The sequence below is a fragment of the Cygnus olor genome, chromosome 2 (genome assembly GCF_009769625.2).
Source record: "Cygnus olor isolate bCygOlo1 chromosome 2, bCygOlo1.pri.v2, whole genome shotgun sequence".
Classification (NCBI taxonomy): Eukaryota; Metazoa; Chordata; class Aves; order Anseriformes; family Anatidae; genus Cygnus; species Cygnus olor.
In genome coordinates, this window is record NC_049170.1 from 22,672,180 (window position 1) to 22,696,334 (window position 24,155).

General features: G+C 40.9%; 2 long non-coding RNA genes across 2 annotated transcripts; one reads left to right on the forward strand and one right to left on the reverse strand.

Annotated features, from left to right (window-relative positions):
• Positions 1–1,901: 1,901 nt before the first annotated feature.
• On the forward strand, positions 1,902–13,269 carry LOC121066307. The gene is made up of 5 exons (XR_005817660.1): positions 1,902–2,042; positions 9,608–9,708; positions 10,380–10,599; positions 12,820–12,863; positions 12,959–13,269. It is a non-coding gene; the product is annotated as an uncharacterized LOC121066307 (long non-coding RNA).
• Positions 13,270–18,873: 5,604 nt separating this feature from the next.
• LOC121066226 lies at positions 18,874–21,773 on the reverse strand. Its single transcript, XR_005817600.1, has 2 exons — positions 21,331–21,773; positions 18,874–20,784 (listed from the first exon to the last, which is right to left on the reverse strand). It is a non-coding gene; the product is annotated as an uncharacterized LOC121066226 (long non-coding RNA).
• Between the last annotated feature and the right edge of the window lie 2,382 nt (positions 21,774–24,155).

The window sequence follows — 24,155 nt, forward strand, 5'->3', positions numbered from 1 at the left end:
GTTTCACAAATGGTGTCACAAAATTTCATACAGATTTTGGGGTAAAAGAGTATTGTTTCTCATGATAAATTTTGTGAATAGCCTATTTTTATTTGGTGTGTTTATTTATTTATTTATTTGTCTAAGAAAGATTTTTGTTGCCTAGACCTTCTGCAGTAATTTGTGTGAAACGTTTGAGGAGGGCAAAAATGAGATGGTAGCAGTTACACTTTATCTTTGGAGTCATTCAATAAAAAGCCACAGTGCTTTAAGTGAGCTTAATTATAGCTGTTCTGTTACAGCTGAACACAGTTTTCCACTCAGTGAGGGACAGCTGGCTACAACCGAGACTTTTAAGAGTCAGGCCCAAGTAAAGTTACTTGTTGAACTGGAACGAGAGCTGGGATTGTGCTGCAAACTGCTAAGGAAAGTGGAGGTGCTGGTAAGCCAGTGGGAACATTATCAGGGATGGTATGCCAGTGTAGTTCTAACCCCATAAACTATTTTACAGTGGCAGGAGGTCTGTGGGAGTGTTTATATTTGCTGTCTGATATCCTCCTGTTTCATTTTTATGATGTGTGATAGATGGTATGTTTTCATTAAGCAGACAGCTTGCAGGACAGCTTCCCTCTAGATGAGGACTTGGTAAGCCAAGGAGCAGTGGTTGTCTCTTGTGAGGAGCAGCCAGGAGGGCTTGGGGTGAAAGGCTTCTGGCTGTATTGCCAAGGACTGATCAAAGCTTGTTGATGCAGGGGAAAATGAGGGATTTGGAGGAAATCGTAGGGCTCTGTAGTCCTCAGACAACATCTGAGCTGTCAGATTTGAAAGAATTATTGCACCTAGAATACGTCTGTAATGGTGTGAGCTATGGATGTATGTCCTACCAGTCCTTTTTCCTGACATATACCGCGATTTCCACAAGAAAAAAGTGGATGCCGATGTTAGAGCACCCCAACAAATTCCTCAGTAAGGAATCAATATCCCCCCATATCCATCTCTCCTTGTCTAGGCTTAGATCATTCAATAGCTACCAACACCAAGCTCTTCTCCTGCCAGCAGGCTTCCTGTGTTGAAAAGCCATTCACAGACTGAGCTGTGCCACTAGCTTTGGGCCCGGCTGGGAGCAGCATCTATCCATGCAGTGCAAAAGGGGTGGCTCAAAAGGGAGAGTCTGATGCCGTGGTCCCAGAACACGAACATGGTCATGAGCCCAGCTGGGTCTTCCTGTTCCCCAGCCTCACATAGGGACCCCAAAGCATAATGCTGACACGAAGGGCTACTGGTCTTTCTACAGGCCTTTCCAAATCAGCTATGAAGTTGTCTACAAAATGTATTTGATGCATTTTTAACAATAAAAAGGATCACATATTTATTGAAGAAAAAAAATGAAACAAAATTCTGACAAAACTTGTGTCCACTTATATGCCCAATCTATGCAATTGTATAGAATAATATAGCATAGAAAGCTCTGAATTGCTTTGCAAGGGAAATATCTAATAAAGAATTCTGTTATTGAAGCAATGCGTCTTTCTGAAATAATGAGATGGCTGAACTATATGAGAGGAGCAATAAGGTCTCAGGAAAAAGTTTAACTACGTAGGAAATTACAGTTTCTCTTTTATAGTCAGTCACTTTATATGTTGAAGATTCATAGCTAATTCTGTAGGACAAGAATCAATAAATGACAGACTAATTTTTTTTAATGAGTGTGTTGTATTTAAACACAAAATGATATGGATGATGAATTTTTTAGATTTACAGGAATGCTGTTAAAACTGGCAGATATGAAATGTAACAAAGACAAACCACCTTCTGCAAGAACTGTATTTTGTTTTTATGACATTCACACGATAGTTTGCAATCCTCAAGTTCTAGGGTGGTGGATTTATTTTTTTGATATTTATTTTTCTAGCACTTCAGCTCCTGACACTGAATGCTCAAAAACCTCACACTTGAAAAATCACACCTGTGATCTCTCCAAGCTCTGTAAATCCTTAAGATTTGAAAATGAAACAACTCTCAAGCCATGAAATTGAAATTCCCTTCACCTGCATGAAATCATGGTAATCTTTTTTTTTTTTATGGGTGAAGTATGGCAGGGGAGAGGCTGAAACAATTTACACTGCAGAAGTGTGAGGTCAAGTCAGGAGGTCCTACACAGTCCTTCTCCCTCCCTCTCTTGCAGCTGCTACTTTTTCTGGACTATTGACAGTATCAGCAGCTGCAATCCTTCAACAAGCGTGGAAAGCCAGGGCTCCTGGAGCTGCAGACAGCCCACAGCTAGGAGCTCTGCCTCTATCCCACTAGGGTCTCCGCTGCAGTCTTAAGTTTTAGCTTTGTTTTTCCTGCACAGCTGTCCCCCCAGGATCCTTTTTAGTTAGTCTTACCTTGAGACTTACTTGCTATTAGCTGCCTGATTAATTGAGCCACTTAGGTCCTCATACAGAGTTGCTGAAGGTAATAAATTGGCAATGAATTTGTGATTTGAGGTGGCTCCCTTAAATCAAGCAGGTTTATATGCAAGAGCGGAAAAACGACAGTAGCTGTGGAAAATCTGGGACTGGTTCTTCACAGAATTGTTGGGATTAACCAGCAGGGATAAGGGTAAACCCAGACTGCCCAATATTGTCTTCAATGACTACATTAATACACAATGGTAAGGTAAAAGCTGGGCATCAGCATCAAATAAGCCAGAGGTGCTATCAGAAGCTTAGAAAAAAAAGTAGAGGTTGGTCTATGTGTACAAAAATTTAATGCCCTTCTGGGAAGGTATTGTTAGCTGAAACTGTTGCCATTGCCACAAGGGGCATTGCAAACACTGTATTTAAAATAGAGTTTATTTTTATCCATCTACAAATGCAAGGTTTTCAAATGCATGAACTTCTGTGCAAATGCTCTGTGCTACTGGACAAAAATCGCATCAAAACCAAGCAATTTATATATATTTGCGTGCATGAATTAGGTTTTTGAATGCTGTCTAGATAAGACAGTGTTAGAAAAACTTGCGAAGGCTACAGCTGATGGTGAAACCCCACAGGAAGAAGTTCTGGCTGTCAGGGTGTTGTGGGTTGTACTGGGTTCTCAGTCTGGTACAGCAGGAGGGTGGCTGCTGAAGTGCTCACAGTGGTGCTGTGAAGAATGTGCGAACGTAATCAGGGGATGAAACAGGCTAGGAGAAAGCAGTGATGCTTTATACTTGCCTCAGTGACATTAGGGAAGCTGTGTTAAACACATGCCAAAATTCAGGCCAAATTAGGCAGCAATGTTCATGATGTGGTACAGGAAAATTGGCCCCTGGGAATAAAGTAACTGTAGATTTGTGTATGTTGGCAGGAAAAAAAGTCTCTTAAAACTTTCCTAGACTATTATTCTTGCTTCTCTGAGGTGGCCTTGCCTGAAGAAACTACAGGTGATTGTGCATACCCAGTTTTGTTTTGCTACGTGTATTTTACTTGACCTGGAAATATTTGAAAGCAGCCACAGGGAACAGGGCATGACTTTAAATGCTTTATAAAGAAACACTCTTCTCATCTCCGTGACCCCAGTGCCAGCCTGGCTGTTGGGTGTTGCGGCTAGGAGCTGGTGCTGCTGACAGCCTGCAGGTTGTGCACGGGGGCAGGGGCAGAAGGACCAGGAGGTCGGTGTCACCCCTAAAGCCACAGCCATTTAATGCGCTCGCCCTGGCACTGCCGGAGCCAGAGCTGAGACTGACAGAGCAATATTTTGGGATGTGTGCTGGGCTCGTGCACGCTCTTACTGACTTCTAACTGACATCCTGGGAAAAATCCCAAATCAAACAGTGGTTTTAAGGTCTCGGGGGACTAATATGAAGTGTTGGATGTAGAGTTTATTTTTCTGAGTTTACATCTTTTTTTCCATGCCTTGCTTCCTTCTGCCACTCTCAATGAACGCTTAGACCCCATTGAAATCTGTGTCAAAGCCCCTGGTGCCCAAGTTTCAGTTTGACACAGGGTTAGCAGCTAACCTGGATGTTTATAGGATTTACAGTAACTTGGAGAACTGTTGGTGTATTTCTGGTGACTAAATACTACACTGCAGCATCCTGCAACTGAAGGTGCTTACTATCAATTTGCATTACAGATTCAAGTAGAAAGAAGTTAGTAGGATCAGAGAGGAATTAACTAAAATGTTTTGCATCTAAATTATGTACTTTAACGAGCAAAATAGAAATATAGCCATCTGTGATGGTGAAGGAGATTAATTTAAATCTTACTGGTAATAAAGTCAAAGTTTTCCCAGCTGCAGGCTATGAAAGAAGAGGTTAAATGGAAGCAGAGCACTGCTGCCTACTCCGGACTCTATCAGTACCGATTACTCAGTCTTGCACTGAAGACTCCACAGCGGGACCTTTCTCAATCCTCCCCTAACAGCACAGTTTCAGAGAGTGCAGGGCACCTGCCTCAGCTGTGCTGTGCAATTCACCTGTACCTTATTAGGCGAAAAGGCTCCAGCACTAGATGCCAATGTTTTAAGGAAGGTAACAGAGCCCTCCATCTGAGGGAGTGCCTCCTGCTCTGCTCTCTCTGATGTGGTCTGCGGTGCAGAGGGAGTTCGGGGTAGAGGCTGCGTTTGGAGTATTCTCTAGCTGTATTCTCAGTGCTTAAGCCTCAACATACAGCCTCCAACTGAGCTGGACTAATTTGACATTCGATCCATGAGTGAATTCGATTATTATTTTTTTTTCCCAGATGAAATGTCTTGCATGGTTGGGTTTTTAGTTATGGGAGGGTTGGAGTTCTTTTTTTTTTTTCCCTCGTTTTTCAGAAAAACAAAATCTCAAAGCCGCCACTTTTCTCCCAGTGTCTTGTTTTCTGCTTAGTCTTGCCGCATGCCCATCACGGTGCAGAGCATCAGTGCCACGCACGGCCAAAGGGATGGGGCAGGCACCTTTGGCAGCACCATCGTGTGTCCAGCCATGGAGGCCCTTGGACAGCAGACTGACCCAACTGCTCGGGGCTCTCTTGAGCACAGACTGTACAACAGTGCCTGAATATTGCCCTGAGTGCCTTTAAATAGCTCATCTGCTTTTGAGGAATAACTTTTTTTTGTTTTTTTCCAATAGTGCTTTTGAAAGATTAAACAATGTGAAGTAGGCATCTATATGATCCCTGTCTATAATGGATGTTACCGACCTTCTGAGTTTTCCCCCCCCCTTGTTTGCTAGCAGGAGTCAAGTCCGTCAATACATGGAGATGATCTTACTATAATTAATTATCTCTCTGTTTCAATGTTGTCTTCATAAAGGGTAACAAATGTACAGACAGATGTTCCTGTGGAACTGCCTGCATTGGAATATGAACAAGCTCCCAGAGGTTACTGAAGGCTGAACTTCCAGCTTTAAATTGCAGCAAGAAATCAGACTGCTAATATGTGTTATTTACTTTTTTTTCTTTGAACTTGATTATTTCTTTTTTTGCAATTTTTTTCGTAGGGTAAGAAACATAAATTGCCGCAAAAGAGTTTCAAGCATGACACATCACTGTATGAAGTGCGCAATGCTTATGCTCAATAGGAAATTCTGACCAAGCTATTACCATTAGAGGTGTTCAGGGGAAGGATAATAGTGGTTGATTTTGTTCCCTGTTTTGATTATTAGGGAGATCAGAGAGAACTGAATTTCTGTACTTCATGAAACTGTAGGCTTAATATCTAGCTAGTTAGGCCAATTGCAAGACCTGTATTTAAACCATTATTTTTTTTAGGATACCACAGCTGTGTAATAATCATCTCCTCTTCCTGCTAAGGAAAATACCAGCATGGCATGCTCCAAAGCACATGGACGACAGACACTCTGTACCCCTACAGGCAAATAAAACCCTCCCTGGCCTCTTGATCACACCCCAACAGAGCAAGCCAAGGCTGTGCCGACATGTGAGCCTGTGTAAGGGAGCAGGCTGTGTTACAGACCTCACTCCGTGATACAACACACGCTGTAATACACTGTCTGCGTGTGTACACCACGTCGTACCTTTTATTGAACGTGTAGCTTGCCTTCTGGTGAGCAGATCCGCTTACGACCAAAGATCCCACGGTCTTTCTCATGGCTTGGTCGCTACTCCAGCGGATAGACTTACACATCACTTAGCTTATTTCTTCAGCTGTGAAACAGGGTTATCAAGCCTAGCTTCTTGAAACCTACTGGTAAAAAGTTCTACGTGTATTTAGGTGTTCACCTAATTAACATTGCTTATTCAATTTGCACAAATTAAAACAACTATTTGTATTCTATGGCTTATGAAGGTTCCCACCTTGATAGAACTTAGGTGTTATATATTTAAAAAAAAAATACTGCAAATATATTTAAAGGTTATTTTCTTTTTCCTTTTTTTTTTTTTCCCTTAATCTGAACCATACTTGGTGAAATGGAAGGACTTCTGGGATGAATTTTTTTGTACCAAAGAGAAGTCTGGAAAACAGTTGTTAACATTTTACAACTGAGTTATGAACTCTTGAAAATGCGTTTTTTCACCAGTTCAGCAGGAGAGCATATCCTTGTACTAATCTGGCTTGCAGGTGATGCTGGGTTTATTAAGCTCAAGCACTCTATTTTATTTTATTTTTTAATTAGTCAATAGGGCAATGTCTGCATCTGTTTCCCTGTAGCTACACTTCTCAAGATTAATATATTCACAGAGATTTATGTTTCAATTTTGAAAACGTAATGTAGCTTGCATTTTTGAACTTGCTAGAAGTAGAATTTCAAGTTGGTATTTAGGGGAGAAAATAACACCTTAAAGGAGATCTGCATGGGATGTAAGTTTTAAATTTGTTTAGCCTCTCAAGGGATGCTACAGCAGGGTTATGTATTTGCCAAATATATTTCTACACAAAAGGCTACTCTTACACCTTTTCTCTCCTTGTGTTCTGGGGAGACTGTGTGTAAACCTGTTGCAGTGTGGTAGCAGTATTTTGGATATGGTGCTGTCCAACATTTAATGAAATTTCCAACTTCTCCATATGGATACAACCTAAGTTTTATTGTTACACACTTTCCTGTTGGCCAAGAGTCATTAGCAAGAAGTAAATGACATAACTTCTTCTTTGAGAAATATATAATCAATGGGGCTTCAGAGAGAGAGAAACGTGGGGGGTTTTTTGTTTGTTTGTTTTCCCCAAGTCTTGTATCGTAACTTTTGGGAGATATTTGGATTTAAAATGTGCTTAAGCGATGTAGGCACTGAGGAACTAGGCCAGCATGAGAAAGAAGTCTCTGGAATAAGTCTCCAACAGTGATTCATTCATACAGCAAACAAGATGTACTTTGGAGTCCTGCAGCCCCTTAGGCAGGCATGTTGCTGAAGGCGAGAGAAAATGGTGAAACAAGCAGTGAAGAGACAGCATTAAAATGTAATGTATCAATGAAAAGTAACATAAAGGTGGAGGCTGGATTTTTTTTGTCTTGGAATTCATATGGCATTGATTAACCGAGAGAAAGATATGCAAGGGGGACATACTGTATAGATTGCACTATGAAATTTTTGTTTCTATCTGCCCTATCAGTACCTTTTCTCCTCATGTTACTGTTCTATTTTGCTGTGGTTTTTGTTTTATTTGGGAATTCTGTCTGATTTCAGTAAGCCGTTCAAGCTCCATGGCAACTAGAGAAGTAGTGAAATGATGAATTAGAAAGAAAATCAAGTGATCAAGAGGAGGGAGCAATTTTAGCCAAGCTGCTTAGCAATCTCTGCAGAACATGATTTACCCTTACTTAACATTTAACAAGAGCTTCATTACGTAAAAATGATGCAATTAAGGTGCCAGAGCTCCTAATAAAAATCCCTGAGGCTTCTTACAAGCCATGCAGCAATATCAAAGAATGTTAATTTCAACTTCCTTGATCTTTCTGAGGGAAGCATTTTTGACTCTTTAGGAAAAATTGAAAACTATTATTTAGAAGAAAATACCTCACTCTGTTGAAAATAGTCTCTGTGAAAGTTTTATGCTTCCTTTGAAAGCATAAAAGTTTCCATTAAAAAATGTACAAAGTGAAAGAGCAATTTATCCAGTTTTCAGCAAGTTAAGTTAGAAAAAAAAATGTGCCATACTCAATAAAACCATTCTTTTTCTTTAATCTTTTGATAAATTGAATTAAAAATCAAAGATGAAAAGCACGTACAGAGATATCGTGAGTGTTAATACTCATGTACATAAACGAAGGAGAGGTGAGAGGGCACGGAGGACTCCATGGCTTCCAACACAGAACAAGTTTCTCCAGTGAGGACCCCAGTTCCCATCCACATGTGTTTAGGACGTGCTGCATGGTTGGGGTTACCAGTTCTGCTCCTCCTCTGTTAGGACAGGCTGTCATTTACATAGGCCTGTGCAACCAACTCTGATGGAGAAATGAAAAGGTGAAACAGATTTTGGACAGTAAAACAAAGTAGAAAGGTTCTACTTTCAAAGATTGTCGTATGTGTTTTCTTTGCCTCGAACTAGAATGGGATGTACTAATGAACACTTGCATCTTTTTCTTTTGATGTAACCTTTCATAAGCTCCTTAGGGCACAGAATGTCTTTAATTTCCCCTCTCATAAAACTTCAATGATAGTGTTAAACAGCAAATAACCTTATATAATTACACATACATCAGCAGATAATTAAACACTGATCTGCTTTTAAAAATAGCACATAATTTCTCTCTGACCTGTTCTGTTTTGGAAACCGTTATGGATAGGACTTTTCTAACAATGAGCTTAGTGCAAGGTACAATTATACAAAAAAAAAAGTTAAAAATGTTAACAGTACATCTACAGATTCCTTATGTTGAAAGAGCCCTGTAACAGCATGCTGATCATGTAGTTCTCAATCCCAAAACAGTCTAATAGTGCTCTTTTAATAACCCCTCTAAGTATTTCAGGGGAAAAAAACTGTGGTGGTAGATAAACTTGGAGGATGGGGGGAAAAGGCGAATACATCTAACCCTCTGGAACATACCATACTAATCTCAAAAACATAATGTAAGTAGTTTGGCTGGGTTTTAGATTGGATTGCAGTACCTCCACCTCTTTCCGCAGCTTACTTTGTACTAACAAAATGGGAATGATCCCATTATGCAGATCCATCACTATCACAGTGAAAGGTACTCCAAAATCAAAAGAAGCAGGAAAGGAAATTACCTCGAAGTGATTTTCTGTGAAAAACTAATGTTCAACAAAAGAAGATGACTTGCATTCTTTCACTTTTTTCAAATGTCCCCAGCAGGTCAGTATTTCATAAAAAAGGAGCTATTCATTTCAGGCAAATGTCAAGGTGTAGCTAAGGACCTAGATAAATATCCTCTGTCTTGGTGAGAAATGGGTCTCGGTAGAAACCTGAGTGCAGCTGACTGCCTTCACTAAAGTTCAGCCACTGGTAGCCATAAGGCTAGCCTTGTGCACTGGGTACATTATCCTGCAGTACGATTACAGTGATTAAACTTTTCTCCCTGTCAATGGGAGGCAGAGAAAAGAAGGCTCTAAGCAGATGGAAATTTCCTTAATCCCGTTAACTGAAGCTCCCTCTTTTCCTCAAAAACAATGATCTTCCCAGTGGGATTTTCTGAAGTAAAGCATCTTGAAGCTTGTTTGTGTATTTATTTTTTTTCCCAATTCCTTCCCACAAAATAAAGCTGAACGGCCATGCATGGAGACAGGCAGGGCAGGGGCTGCCCAGCCAGCTGGAGAGGAGGCACGCCAGGAAGTCCAGTAAATGCTTCTAAGCTGAGTTAAGGTACGTTCCTGAAACGGTAATCTCCCCCTTTCATTCAGAAATCCTCACAGGATGAGCTTTGCTGACTTGAAGAGGAAAAAACGGAAAACTTCTTCCTGTAAATACTTAAGCAGAAGGAAAATTTCACAGGGGAAAATGATTGTCATAAAGGTAATAAATCTGCAAGGAGCTTAGTAATGCAAAGCGTCTGGAGTTAAAGAATCTTTTAATGTCATCTTTGAGCAACTAGAGGTCCCAATCCTCAGCCTTCCTGCTCTTCAAGATAACTTCCCTCTGACACCAAGAGAAAAATGTGGGAAATATTACCTCCTTGCATCATTGCAAGGAAGAACTACCCCGTGACGTTCACATGTCTGGCCACACAAACACAGAACAGTCCTGTAAGTAGTCCCTGGCCGCATATAAATCCTGCAAGCCCATGGTCTATCAGCACAGACTGTACATGCCAGATCTTTCCAACCACCTCTGCTCTCACTTTTGGCTGGTGGCTGGTCTAAACTGCCTTCTCCATTTTCAACAGGCTGTTTTTTCTAATGTTCTAGCAAATAATGGCAACTTGTTTAAAAGCTAGAAACTTAGTTAGGAATAGCATTAAGTGAACGAAAGTAACTTTGAAACTTACTTTGGGTTGCTTTTCTTCCCTCCCTTCTATCCACTTTGGTCATCCAAAGCTTTGTGTTGCAACTGGATTACCAAGAAGTCCATTAGCGGTCCTGCAAAGGCATCCAGACTTGATGAGGATGACAAGCATCTTTTTTACCTCGTGGAGTGGCTGAGATTGCCACTGCCTGCAAGGTCTCCTTGACAAGTATGGAAAGGACAGCCACACTAGCTATAGAGATTCCTTTTTAACTGAGGTGTAATCAGTCTGAGTAATGGAAAAAGAATCAAGTGAGTTGGTCTCAAATCTCCCCCAAATGCCAAGTTCCTCTCCTCTGATAGGACCCAGGTTGGAAAGATTCACACATATGCATAGAAAGTTATGAAAAGAAGCCACTTACGGCTCATAAAGTGGCCATAAAATGAGATATCCAAGGCCTTTTGGTGATGTTGAAGGAAATACTTCTCATGCAGTTGGGGTCTGCCAACAGGAGAAAAAGAAATGTTTACATTTTCAGGAGTTACGGACACTGCTGCATCTGATTGCCACAAATTTTATAGGCTGAAAAAGGCAATTATAATTTCTCTCTTGTATTTCCAAAGTGCATGGGAACCCGCAGACAAACGACTGTTATTTGTTGCAGCAGGTACTTTGTGGAGAGTAGATATTTCGCCCTTAATGCTGGGGCGTTCTCAGCTCTTAAGACGATTCCTCTGTTGGGTTGATCTGATCTGCTCCAGCTGGATCTGCACTTGTGTCTATGAAACAGTGCTTCTGCTGCAGAGGAGAGGGCTGAGGATACTCAGGCTGCCTTCCAGTCTTTCTTTCCAGAGACAAGAGGCTGATGCTACAAGCAACGCAGTAAATCCATACATCTGGCAGTGGAAGAAGCAAACACAGACCTCTGTGTCTGTAGTATCCATGGAAATTGTGGAAGGGAGTCTGTTCTCCTGACTTGCTCCAAATAACAGAGCAGATGGTTCTCTGTGGAAATTAAAGATACATCGCGTATAGTTCAAAGGTCTGTCTGAGGTCTGGTTGTAGTAGTTTTTTAATAATTTTCATGCTTAAGAAGTGAGTAGACTTATTAAAGTCACAGATGACACCAGGCTGTGAAAAATGGTGAGAGTAATGGAGGACAGGGCTAGAAGTCAGAATGGCCTTGACAGGTTGAAGAAGTGTTTTGACAAGAAAAAGATCAACTTCAGCAAAGACAAGGTACTTAGCTAGTCAGGTATAAGTGACCGCACGAGTGCAGGACAGAGCGTGACTTGATGCATTTTGTGAAGTAGAGATTGCAGAGAATCCCAAGCCAAACATAAGTCACTGACCTACTGTGCTATCTCCTGAGCTGTATAACCGAACTATTGCCTACAAAACAGGAATATTTCTTCTCTTCTCACATAGGTGAGTTCTTGGCAGGAGGATTAATTACATCTGATGGGAGGCAGCATATGAGAGTCGCTGTGTTCTGAATTTTAAAACACTGACACCTTTCTGGTGCATCAAGTGTAAGCACTGCCTTTGGACCTCCCCAGATCCTTTGGAGATGCTCTGGTTATCACTTTTTTTGCAGCCACCAACCACGTCGTACCTCCATGCTCCCAAAGGAGGCTCTGGAGAATGGGGCAGGAAAGCAGCTGCAGGGTTTCCTATGTTTCAACCTCACAACCTGTGTCCCCTATTAAAATATAGAGGAAACACTAGAGCAGGCAATATCACATGTTTTTAATAAGGCATGTGAGATTTGAGGCTTAAATATGGGAAGTCCCACATTATAGGGGATGTCTGGCAACCCCAGTTGCTTTGAGAAAAATGTGGATGATCTGGAAAGGGTCCAAAGGCGAGCAGTAAGAATGATTAGCTGTCTTGAAAGATTGACAGAAATTGGGTTGTTCTGCTGAAAGAAGAGAAGACTGTGGAGGGGGATGGCAATAACCTTCAAACATAAAAATTTGCTGCCGCAAAGAGGAAGGGAGTAATCTTCTTGCCGTGTTCACGTTGGATACCACAAAAAAATAAGAGTCTTACGTGTCACTGAGGGAGATTTAGAGTAGATGTTAGAAAGTGTTTCTGAACAGGCAGGGCAGTGAAGCACTGAAATCAGATTGCCTGGGGAGTGATTTGGCACAAAACATCCCAGTCGCCGGGGATGGTGGAGGATGGATGGCAGAGTCGGAGTGGGTAGAGCTGAGCACGCTGCAGGCAGAAGAGCAGCGGGAGTGACCTCGCAGAGTCCTTCCCCATACCGTGTTCAATGCCTCTGTAAATCCATAAACAGCAGCAGAAAGAGAGAATCAGCTGAGTGGCCGTTTTGAAGTATCGTCATGAAAAATTCATTAGCTCTTCAGGCAACAGTGAAGTTCCCATAGTGTGTCTTGGAAAATAAGGAACTTACCTTTAATGCTCAGTGTTGCTTTCTTTGAAGTGTTCTCAGTTAGGAAGTAGTCCACATGAAATAAATTACTAAATTCAAGTCAAAATCAAAGACCAAATTTTGTCTTTTATAGGCATCATCTACAGGAACAGAGAGTACTACAATACTTACAACATGGTAAGGAACAGACAGGGCTTGATTTTTATTTTTATTTTTTATTGCAATGTTGACAATGTTTTGTTTTGGTTGTTTGTTTGTTGGTTTTTTTTTAGGTAGTGCCTGGTTCCTGAATCATTTGTGGTGCACCTGCCAAAGAAAATGTTAAATGGATAGGTGTGATAACTAATGCTTAGAGTATATCAAATATATCCCTTCTACAGTATACATGACCTTCGCATTCTGTACAGGAGTCTTTGCTCCATCCAGTTACCAGAGATATTTAAATTTAGAAAGGTAAATTTTCTTAAGTCTTTGTAGGGTTAGAAATTCCATTTCCATGAAAAACCGTGCCTCTATATGGAAGTTCTAGGCCCAATTTACTAAGAGTTCATGACACTATGATCAAAAACCAGCAGCCTATAAGAAAAATATATATTAATCAAGGAAGAACTGTCATGACAGTGGTTAACTTATCATTTTAATTATACTGCATGATGAAACAGCTATATTAAATAACTTCTCTAATGACTAAGCCTTACGGTACAAGCTGTACTGTGATTTTTCTCTAAGATATTAATTTGTCTTAAGACTGGATTTTTTTCTGACATGGGTAATGTTTCTACACCGATGTCTTCATAGTGCAAAGTGATTTACTTCTGGGCAGAGATGAGTTTCTGAAATGCTTTTGTATTTTATTGTATTCCCTTTTAATATTTGAAGGTACCATGAAAAATTATCTAAATTTCTCACTCCTCCCTGGCTTTGTTTCCTTTCGAAAGTATACATATTTTTGCAGGACGTAATAAAGGAGAAGCTGTTCACAAAAGGTTATTTTTGTGGTTCTCCATTCTTTGTATTCAGTCATATAAAGGTGACATCATTGCCCAGGGGGACTGTATTTTGTTTGCAGTGGCACCCCAGAGGCAGCATAAAGATGCATTTAGATAGCCATTGTCCTCAGAAATGTCACATTATCAAATTTAACTTACTGAGCAATAAATTCTTAGCAGCTTTCAAATCCAAAAGAGGCAGCATGGGAATTACTCTTTACATTACATCTTTAAACAAGCATTTCCTGCATTTTCTAGGTGATAGGAAAATTATAGTGAAGTGGGGAGGGAATAAAGGGGAAAAAACAACAATCTGACTCATAGTGGGAAAATTCCAAAAGGTCATTTCTTGTTTCTGGTCTGGTAGACTGGGGGCACGATTTTTTTTCTGTTTCAGTGCCTAGCTTTTACAAGTGCTTTTCAGATAAGGAAAAGACTTATCCACCTTCATAATGCAATTCTGCGTGAAGATAGCACCTAAACCAAAACCTTCTGAATAGGAGCAAAGACCATGAGTGGATGCTTTCAGCCAAGTCTTCCCCCGTCAGTTATCTTTTCTAACACCAGATTCATCTTCTGACACCAGATGCTTTACAAATGGGAACAGTTTGGATCAGTTCCCTCATCCTGTTCTCAGCTACTAGTTCAACTTTGACTCACACCTATTTTTACCTCCATAATAGGCTTTATACCTAGTCAAAATTAAATTACTATTTTAGCTTTGATTGTTCACATGCACAGCCTGTCATTTAGTCAGCCTCTGTCTCTGTTCCTCTCCTTGTCAGCGTGACCTAAGTAACTGAGAAAGTATTGCTTTTGATGGCGTATGTGAACCCCACAGTTGAAGGAATTAGTATGGCCCTGTCACTGCCCAGTTCTGGAATCATTACATGAAAAATTTTGAATAGCCAAAAGCCTAGAAATATTCAAATATACTGTTAAACTATGCTTTCTACATCCTAATTATCCTTTAAAGGTAAAGATCTGTAAATAAATTACAAACTGCAGATTCCCATTGCAACAACAGGCGAACCTGCAGTCCAGCCAGTGGGTTGCAAGCATGCTTATTAACTGGAAATTTGACCTCCCTTGCTATTTGGCCCCCACTCTACAGTATTTTAAGTATTGCTTTCAGCATATCGCTCCCATCAGAGGTCCTGCTATAAAGCTTCAGTGTCTGTACTGCTCAGAAAGGCAGCTCTAATCTACTCACTCGTGGTCCTGGTCCCCACTACTTCCACTCTCTTTAGAGGCCCCCAGATCAATACAGTCCATCATGACGAAAGTGCAGGCTTCAGATGAATAATGCCTTATATAACCCTAAGAGGTATTACTAAAATTTCTGCAGCAGTGAAAACAGATCATGCCTCTGAGATAGAGGCACGACAGCATCCCATACATGAACCAGCTGCTATAAAATAGGTGAAGGATATCCCCAGCATGCCTTCGTCTCCATCCTACCTGTCTAGGAGAAGGAGGCTGAAACCAGCTCCTTTCACTCCCTTCTTCACCTCAAAATAGATGCTGCTGTGGCAACATCAATGTGGAAGGGGGAGTAGGGAGGCAAATAACCATGTTGGCAGGATTTCTGCAGCTTGTCCTTTATGTTTTGTATCTCCCCACTCTTTCTCCTTGCTTCTTTCATTTTGAATGGCACCTGAAAACAGCAAAAAGCTAGGGGACTTTCTTCCCACAGAATAAAAACTCCAGGGTGCTGGTAAAGGAAGCTTAGAAGTTTCCTGAAACACTAGAAAAATCAAAAAGAAAATACAGCTTTTCCACAATACAAAAGAGGCAGGTACATAGCATTTCTCACTTCTTAATGATCAGATATTTTGAAAATCCAGTCATCTCCAAGACTGTTACCGTTCTTCCCTAATGTAAAAATGATTCAACAGCTAGGTGCAGTCCTTAGCCAACCGCACCAGGTGACAGTGCTCCACCACCATCTACTGATCAACTGGCTGTACTACCAGCAGAGCACCCACTCAGACTGATTTTGGATTTGCAGAGGTTTTAATTCTCACATTAAACTTCCTGTACTGAGCTAGTTTGTCACATATTGTATATGACTGAAAAGGACAGGAAGACAGAAAAATGCAAGAATTTAAATTCTAGAAGAATAATGAAACTGAAAATTTTCAGTGAGAAACTATTTTTATTTTATTTTTATTTTTTGATAATGTTGAACTACTTCTGGAAAAACTACAAATACAGGTAATTCAAATGTCATTTTGCTTTGACTTGCAAGTCATGAAAACCTGGTGACACTAGTGCAGGCAACATTGACTAATGTTGTACTGAAAGAATTAAAAACTGCTTTCTCTTCCTGCGCTGTTACTCGTTCTAATGAAAATCAGCAGAAATATTGTGTAAATGATCTTAGATAACTATTCCAAGGTATTTAGCTACCTACACCCATTTAAAGAGCTGAGTAATGTAATGCCTTTCATTACATAAGAGACATGCACTGATTCTTCATGCTAAGCTCCGAGCACATTTCGTATTAAGAGCTAAACTGTTATTTGAATTTGACTACATACATGAAAAAAATATTTCATGACAAGACATTTTTATAGTTATGAAAAGGCGGAATTTATGTCAAATTTCTTAATTTAAAAGGGATTATTTTGGTTCATATTCCTTGTATGATCAGTTCTTTTTCTAACCCTTTCTAGCCTCTGTCTACTCAGATCAGCGATTCCCTTTCAAGAGAGGCTGCAAAGAATTAATTTGCCTGCATCTGTAGTAAATGGAACTTTTATACAGAAAGGTTACTGACACTGAGAGTGTATACTGTGATATGCCAACTCTTCTTATCTTATTGAATTCTTTTAGCATGATACTGCTTTAAACCAAGTAGATACAAATGAGGATTAGTCTGATAAAGCTGAAGGTATGTGGAAGTAGTAGACAGTGTTAACATTCTTGGGAAGACCCAGGGAACTCCAGGCTAGTCAGCCACACCTCTGTGCCTGGCAAGATCATGGAGCAGATCCCCCTGGAAACTCTGGTAAGGCACGTGGAAAATAAGGAGGTGACTGGTGACAGCCAACATGGCCTCACTAAGGGCAGATCATGCCTGACAGATCTGGTGATTTTCTACGATGGGGGTTACAGCACTGGTGGATAGGGGAAGAGCAACTGACATCATCTACCTGGACTTGTGCAAAGCATTTGACACTCTCCCCTGTGATATCTTTGTCTATAAATTGGCGAGACATGGACTTGGTGGATGGGCCACGCAGTGGGCAAGGAATTGGCTGGGTGGTCACACTCAAAGAGTTGTGGTCAATGGCTCAATGTCTAAGTGGAGGTCAGTAATGAGTGGTGTTCCTTAGGGGTTGGTATTGGGACTGGCACTTCTTAGCATCTTTGTCAGTAACATGGACAGTGAAATTGAGTGCACTCTCAGCAAGTTTGCCAATGACACCAAGCTGTGTGGAGCAGTCAATATACAGGAGGGAAGGGATGCCTTCCAGAGGACCTTGACAAGCCTGAGAGGTGGGCCTGTGAGAACCTCCTGAGGTTCAACAAGGCCAAGTGCAAGGTCCTGCACCTGGGCCGGGGCAATCCCAAGCACAAATATAGGCTGGGTGGAGAATGGATTGAGAGGTGCCCTGAGGAGAAGGACCTGGGGTTGTTGGTGGATGAGAAGCTCAACATGAGCCGGCAACGTGCGCTTGCAGCCCAGAAAGCCAACCTTATCCTGGGCTGCATCAAAAGCAGCATGGGCAGCAGGGCGAGGGAGGGGATTCTGCCCCTCTGCTCTGCTCTTCTGAGACCCCACCAGGAGTGCTGCGTTCAGCTCTGGGGCCCCCAGCACAAGAAGGGCATGGACTTGTTGGAGTGAGTCCAGAGGAAGCCACGAGGATGATCAAAGGACTGGAGCACCTCTCCTGTGAAGACAGGCTGAGGGAGCTGGGGTTGTTCAGCCTGGAGAAGAGAAGGCCCTGGGGAGACCTTACAGCAGCCTTCCAGTACCTAAAGGGAGCCTACAGGAAAGCTGGGGAGGGACTCTTTGTCAGGGAGTATAGGGATAGAAAAAGGGGGAATGGCTTTAAAATAAAAAAGAGTAGGCTTAGATTAGATATTAGGAAGAAATTCTTCACTCAGGGGGCAGCGAGGCACTGGCACAAGGCTGCCCAGAGAAGCTGTGTTAAGCTACCCCATCCCTGAAGGTGTTCAAGGCCAGGCTGGATGGGGCTTTGAGCAACCTGGTCTGGTGGGAGGTGTCCCTGCCCATGGCAGGGGGTTGGAACTGGGTGATCTTTAAGGTCCCTTCCAACCCAAACCATTCTATGATTCTGTGAAAGCCATCCTTTCTTCAGGTCCGCTGCCTTTTGTCCACTCCATGTAACTGCTTCTTCAATCCCCTCTTCTTTTGTCAGCATTGATGGAGTTGTGCCAATTTACACATACAGGTGACATGGTGCTGTGTTCTGTGCAAGCATTTTTTTTACCCGTGTTTTGCTTTATTGTGTCTGTGCACTTAGGTGATATGTGTTTTTTTGGCCAGTTATCTTGTATTTTACTCCTTAGAGTGCTAGGCACACCTCTGATACTATAGACATAATAAATAATATGATAACAACAACTTACTCCCAGTGAACAAGAAAGCAGACACATTACCTAGCAGACTGTCTTGTCTTTGACTGCAACCAAGAGAATTTACAGGTGTTCAGCTGGCCACAGGAGGGCTCTCATATTTTTCCCTAAATTCAGTAAGGAATACAATGAACAAAGACCACATGATTCACGTCAGACAAATTCTCTCTCTTCCTAGATGACACTCATATCTTATGAAAACTGAAGTTTTTCATAGTTCTTAAACAAAGCCCTTCCATCAGAGTCAAGGCCAGCTGGGACCATAAGATCATCTTACAGAACATGAATCGGTTGTTCCCATCTTTCTGTAGCCAGAACTTCCTGTAGCCACCTTCTCAACTTTCCCAGTCCTGAGACTTCATCTTTGTCTGTCTCACCCTTTCGCCCAGCCTGTTCTGTTTTCCTCCTTGTGCTCTCCCTCAATTTAATATCTCTTAAGAGCAATAGTGAGGAGGTCATGCTAATAACCCCAGCAGGGTTTGTCAGCTGGACTCCAGTGATTCCCATGCTTTGCCTCTAAGGTCACAATGCTATTCTGAAGCACACCGTAGTGACTGAAAAGTAAGAACATGAGCTATAAGGTTTAACCAATGTACTTTTGCCTAGTATTTTTGCTGAACACATAATGTTTGTGTGCCTCTGTATGATACGGTCGTTTTTAAAGAACAATACCAGCTCCACAGATGTTAAAGTGAACAAGGAATGAAAGCCTTTTACTCATTTAACAATTTTAGTATATACATATGTATGTAGGCCTACCAGTGGCATGCACAGACACACTTGTATGTACATATATATGTATATTTGTCTTGATAAACATGCATACTAACATTACATATATAAAGATGAAAAAGTCTAGTATTCTGTTTTTCGTGGAGGGGAAATACAAGAAAAGCATACTTTGATTCTATGACTTCCATGTTGGCATTACAGGATTTCCATTTTCAATAATTTGTGTGTATCCACATGCGTGTGCATACATACATGGCTAAGCCTCACATTTAAAGAGTTCCTATTTCCTAGGGCTAACATTTCAGCAGTATTTACTCAGGTTACAAGCAACCCGAGCCCTTCATTTTAATGGGAATGGTGTGTCTAAATATTCCTGAGAACACCGTGCCTGACAGTCAGAGTACTGAAGTCCTTTACGCTCTGAAAGGCTGCGATCAAGTTTTGGGCCTATTTTCTTTGGACCAAAACCTCTCATTTTTATCTTAAATTTGTCAAGCTAGATAAAATGACAGCATTGTACCACACATGTAATGAGTTCACATCTTGTACAAGGTTTCCCCAGAAGAGTCATATTCCTTGTGCTCTGGAAGATAACATTCAAACAGATATCTTTTAGTTGGCATAATGCATTCTGCTGAAAGCAGACAAAACCTGCAGCTCAGTTTTCATGGCACACTGGCTCTATAATCTGTTTGATGGCTATACCACCTCTTTCAAGGAGTGAGTTTAATATATCTTCACGGTTCCTGTCTCCCATATTATTCCTCTACAGTGTACAGTCATTGTAAAAGAAACAAAGTAGTCCTTATGTCCTCCAGCCACTACAGGTATGACCTAGCTCTTATTTATGGAGATTATTCCACACTCCCATGTTCTCATAAGTTGATGTCTCATAAGTTTCTTCCCTCCAAGGGAAAAAAAAAAAAAAAAAAGAGTGTTTAAGATTTCTCATTAGTCTTCCCAATATATGGCTACACACTGTCTTGCATTCAGTAGATTTTCTCTGTGTTGGATGCAGGGGCCAATAAAGACTTTTTTTTTTCCTTCTTTGCAGAAAGTATCCTTCAAGCTGGAGGGCATTCATGGAGCACCCAGAGGTGTTGGAACATTCAGTGAGTGGCTGCAAATATTCCTTGGGAAGTAGTACGGGGTTTGGTGTAAGACTAAAATGAGTAAGCCATAAGCCATCAGGTACATGGTGTGTCAGCATGGTGGGAAACACCAGCCCTTGTTCAGATCAGGCAGAGGCAGTGAGCAGAGCTGAGGTGAAGGGTCTGGGAAGTTCACTGTCTTTTCTAGCAGCAGCTGATCCCTGTGTCAGTGGCAGCAGCAGTTTGTTGCTCGCAGGACTCTGCTCCAATAGGCAGCTATGTGCTTCCCTTTCTCAGAGCCAGTCCTGCCCACAGCAGTCTTCAAAGGGTTCAGAATCCCAGACACAAAAGCAATTTAATAGTGGGTCATCCCTCACCTCCTGACACTTGCACCTCTTGAGAAACCTCAATGTCTTCCTGAGTAATTGCAAAACAAGTCCCTCCCAGCCAGTGGTATTTAGGATGAATTATGATGCCTGGCCTTATTAACTCATGAGACAAATAATATATCTCTGCCCATCATTTCAGTATTTCTCATTTCGCTATGTTTATTGTGCATGCTGCTTAAGCTGTCTTTTCCAGATGAGTAATTCAGGCAAAACCACCTGCAGATGCTCCTCCTCTCATTCACACTCTCCCCTTGGAAATCTGCGGTGGCATCTGTTTCAGACAGACAGCCTTCAAAAAGGAGGTTGGGAAAGGCTGATTCTCAGATAGCAACTGAGACAATTACCATTCTCCTATCTTTCTAACGTCATTTAATAAAAAATTCAGCAAATGTTCAACTCTCGTACATTTGTAATCAATGGCACAGATGTCAGGTTTAATTAGCAGTCAGTGATGGGTTCTGTATTTATGCTTCAGTCAATATGACCTATGGTATATCAAGCATAATGCAAACTTACTGTGAAAAGTATTGCAGTTCAAATGAACAAACTATTCAGCCATATCTACATTCCCTGGGCAAATACAAGGAGAGAATGGAAAAGAGAGAATAGTGCAGAGTTCTGTGCATTTCTAATACAGGGAAATACAAGGTAAGATATGCAAAACCTAACCTGGAAAAGCCATGGCACAATCGTATAAATATTTGCCAGTATGGTAATTAACTTCTTGGCTGAAGCTAGCTTACTTAAAATGTTCAGTCTCAGTGCACTCAGAAAAGAAAAGCAGTGAACCACAAAAAAAAATAAAATAAATAAATTAAGTGTAATAACCAATTACCTTATAACTTTTTTATTCTCCAGGTAAAACCCCCTCATTTTCTTTTGCATTTTAAATACGTAGGAAATAACTGTGTTCTTCTTTTCACTAAGGTGGGGACTAAATTCTCTGCTAAAGTCTGGCATAGAGAACACTCCTCTCTCTTCTTCCCCTCACTGCCAAGAACACTTACATTGCTTATCAATCCTTCAGTCATTGCCTTCCTTACATGTTAGGTACACCGTTGACACCTCGCTTCATGTGTTTTCCCTCATTTCCAGCACTTCTTCCCTCTGTGTTATGCACCAAGGACAGGTGTTCAGGAACCACCTGAGCTCAGCAGGACTGTGACTACCTCCACTTCCACACTTGCAGGGAGTGGCAAAAGGGTGATGGGTCTGGCTTCTTGTTGCTTGTAAAATAATGGGAAAGAGCAGCATGAGGAAAAGGCACGAGCGCAACAAGGTGCTTCCTAGGTCAATAAGCTCTAGAGCATCTGCAATTGTACAAATTGGAAGCAAGTAAACAGTCAGAATCATTTATAAACATAAATACATGTGAAAACCAAGTAGTTTCCACATACTAATATTTAGAATTTAATACATATACAGCACACAAGACCACTTGCTAGCAAATTGTATGTGAGCTTGAAGACATTTATAACAGGAGCATGAAAATAGTGACAGAAGAAAAAAATTACCTTGCAATGTGCATCACATTAACTCTGGTAGGAGGGACACTACTTAGCACCAGTTAATTTAAAGCTGGGCCCTTGGGAGCTAAGAAACTAGTTGCATTTGCTAACAGAGCTGTAGCTGTCTAAGAGATTACTAAGCCTTGATGGGATGTGTGTGGCAATCAGATGTAGCAGAGCAATCATTTGTGAAAAAAGAATACCAATAATTGCCTCGATATTTTAACTAGGTAGATAAAAATGAAATTTTCCAAAAAATAATTCTAGTAAGGACTGATGGTAATGGTGGCGTAATATGGTGAAATGAATAGCTAGAATATTTTTTAAAAGCTCAGATAATATATATATATATTTTTTTTTTCTGGAGGTTTCAGGATTATAATATAATTCTCCACCTTTGTAAATTACTGATAACTGTGAATTATTTCTAAGCCACTGAATAATAGCATTTGGAAAAAAAAAAAAAAAAAAGCTGTAACTTTAAAAATCTCTACTTCATATGTAGAAAAAAAATAAACTGATGCAGGGTTGTCTGTCTGAATCAGCAGTTTGTCATAAATGTCATAAAACGGACATAAGGGATGAATTTTCATCAGTCAAAAAGAACCATTCCTCAGTTTCGACTAAAGAAGGAAAGAGGCTGGAGTAGGAAGGTGGGAGTCAATGAGGAGGGAGCTGTAGGAATCAAGATTAGGTAAGACTGTTTGAACAAGGGTATAGTAGTAGGTATGTTTAGTAAAGGGTGAAGTTTAGAAAGAACCTGGGATAAATGCATGAGATAAAACGAATAGAAAGAAAAGGAAGGAAAATGGAAGTGCTGTGTTTAGAAGTAGGGGTGAGGGAAAGGGAACAGTAAGCAGGTTTCAAATATGATTAAAATAAGGGAAAGGACAAGGTTTTTGAGGGGTTTATAATTTCCAACTGCAAAACTGATGTGCTTGAGAGCACACGGTTAAAGTAAGAAAAAAATTGGACAAGAAAAATAAATGAGATTTTGGCAACGTAGGCAATAGCTGAATCCATGAGAAAAAGTGAAGTGTCCTGAGTGAGAGGAGGTCTGAAAGCAGAGATGACAGGCAGATGGGAGGAAGGGGAGCCAAAGAAAGAAGATGACTGACACAATTGTTTGGAGAACTTTAGCGAAAATCAGTTTTTAAAAATCTTGCTAAAATTATGGCTGTTGAGAACAACGCTTGCCAGGCTTTTTTATTGATTTATAAAGTGGCTTCATTACTCTTCCAAAGTCTGAGATCTGTACAAAGCCTCTTAAAGACAGCTCAGGGCCATTAAGCAAGATCCTTGCGTTTTATTTTTGCTGAATTGGAGGGAGAGAACAGAAGGAACTGCCGCTAGGAGGGACAGGGAAGCACAGTCACTCCCAGGCTCCCAGAACAGAGCCGCACCTGGCTGGGTGCTCAGACGTACGTTCCTCCATCAGCTTCCAGAAGAGCTGTACCACTGGGGTTTTTAGTGATTTTTTTTTTTTTAACTGAAGTGATTTTTAGTAAGGCATTGCACCAAAGCAGTACTTTGCTTAAATTTTATCAGTATGCTTTTGTCATCCTTTACTGCAGCAGAAAGATAGTTTGGTTTGTTTACATCTGACATCGATTTTGTTGTGTTTTTGACTGCTTTTGGCAGCTCAATCCCGTAAGTGGTGTCCAGCAGAGTTGAAATCAAGCTTTCTCCAGAGAAAGTTTTAAGTCCTCCTAGCTCATATCAGAAGGATAGAGTCATCCCTTCAGCTAAACAGAGCCATAAATAACTATAAAGGGGAAAAGAAGGATTTTTGAGCTGGAGAATATCTTTCTCTTAATTGTAGTCCATGGTAACCTTATAACAGTCCCTAGTATCAATGTTGTTGCTTTTTCTTATCTTATCAGGAATTTTATTATGTTGGTGGTCTTAGTAAATACTTAGCTCTCAAAGTCAGGGGCTCTTACGGGGTTCTCAAATATTTGTTGTTTGCGAGTAATGAAAGCAAGTGTGTGTCTATCCATTTGATGCATTATGCATGGTGCTAAGTCTTCAGGTTTGCAAGAACTGAGTCTTGAGATCAGGCCATGCTTAGCTACTCAGCCGTAAGCAAGACCAAAGTCTTGTATTTTGTATGAGAACTGGGGTGGGAGCTGGCAGATGCTGAAATGCATCA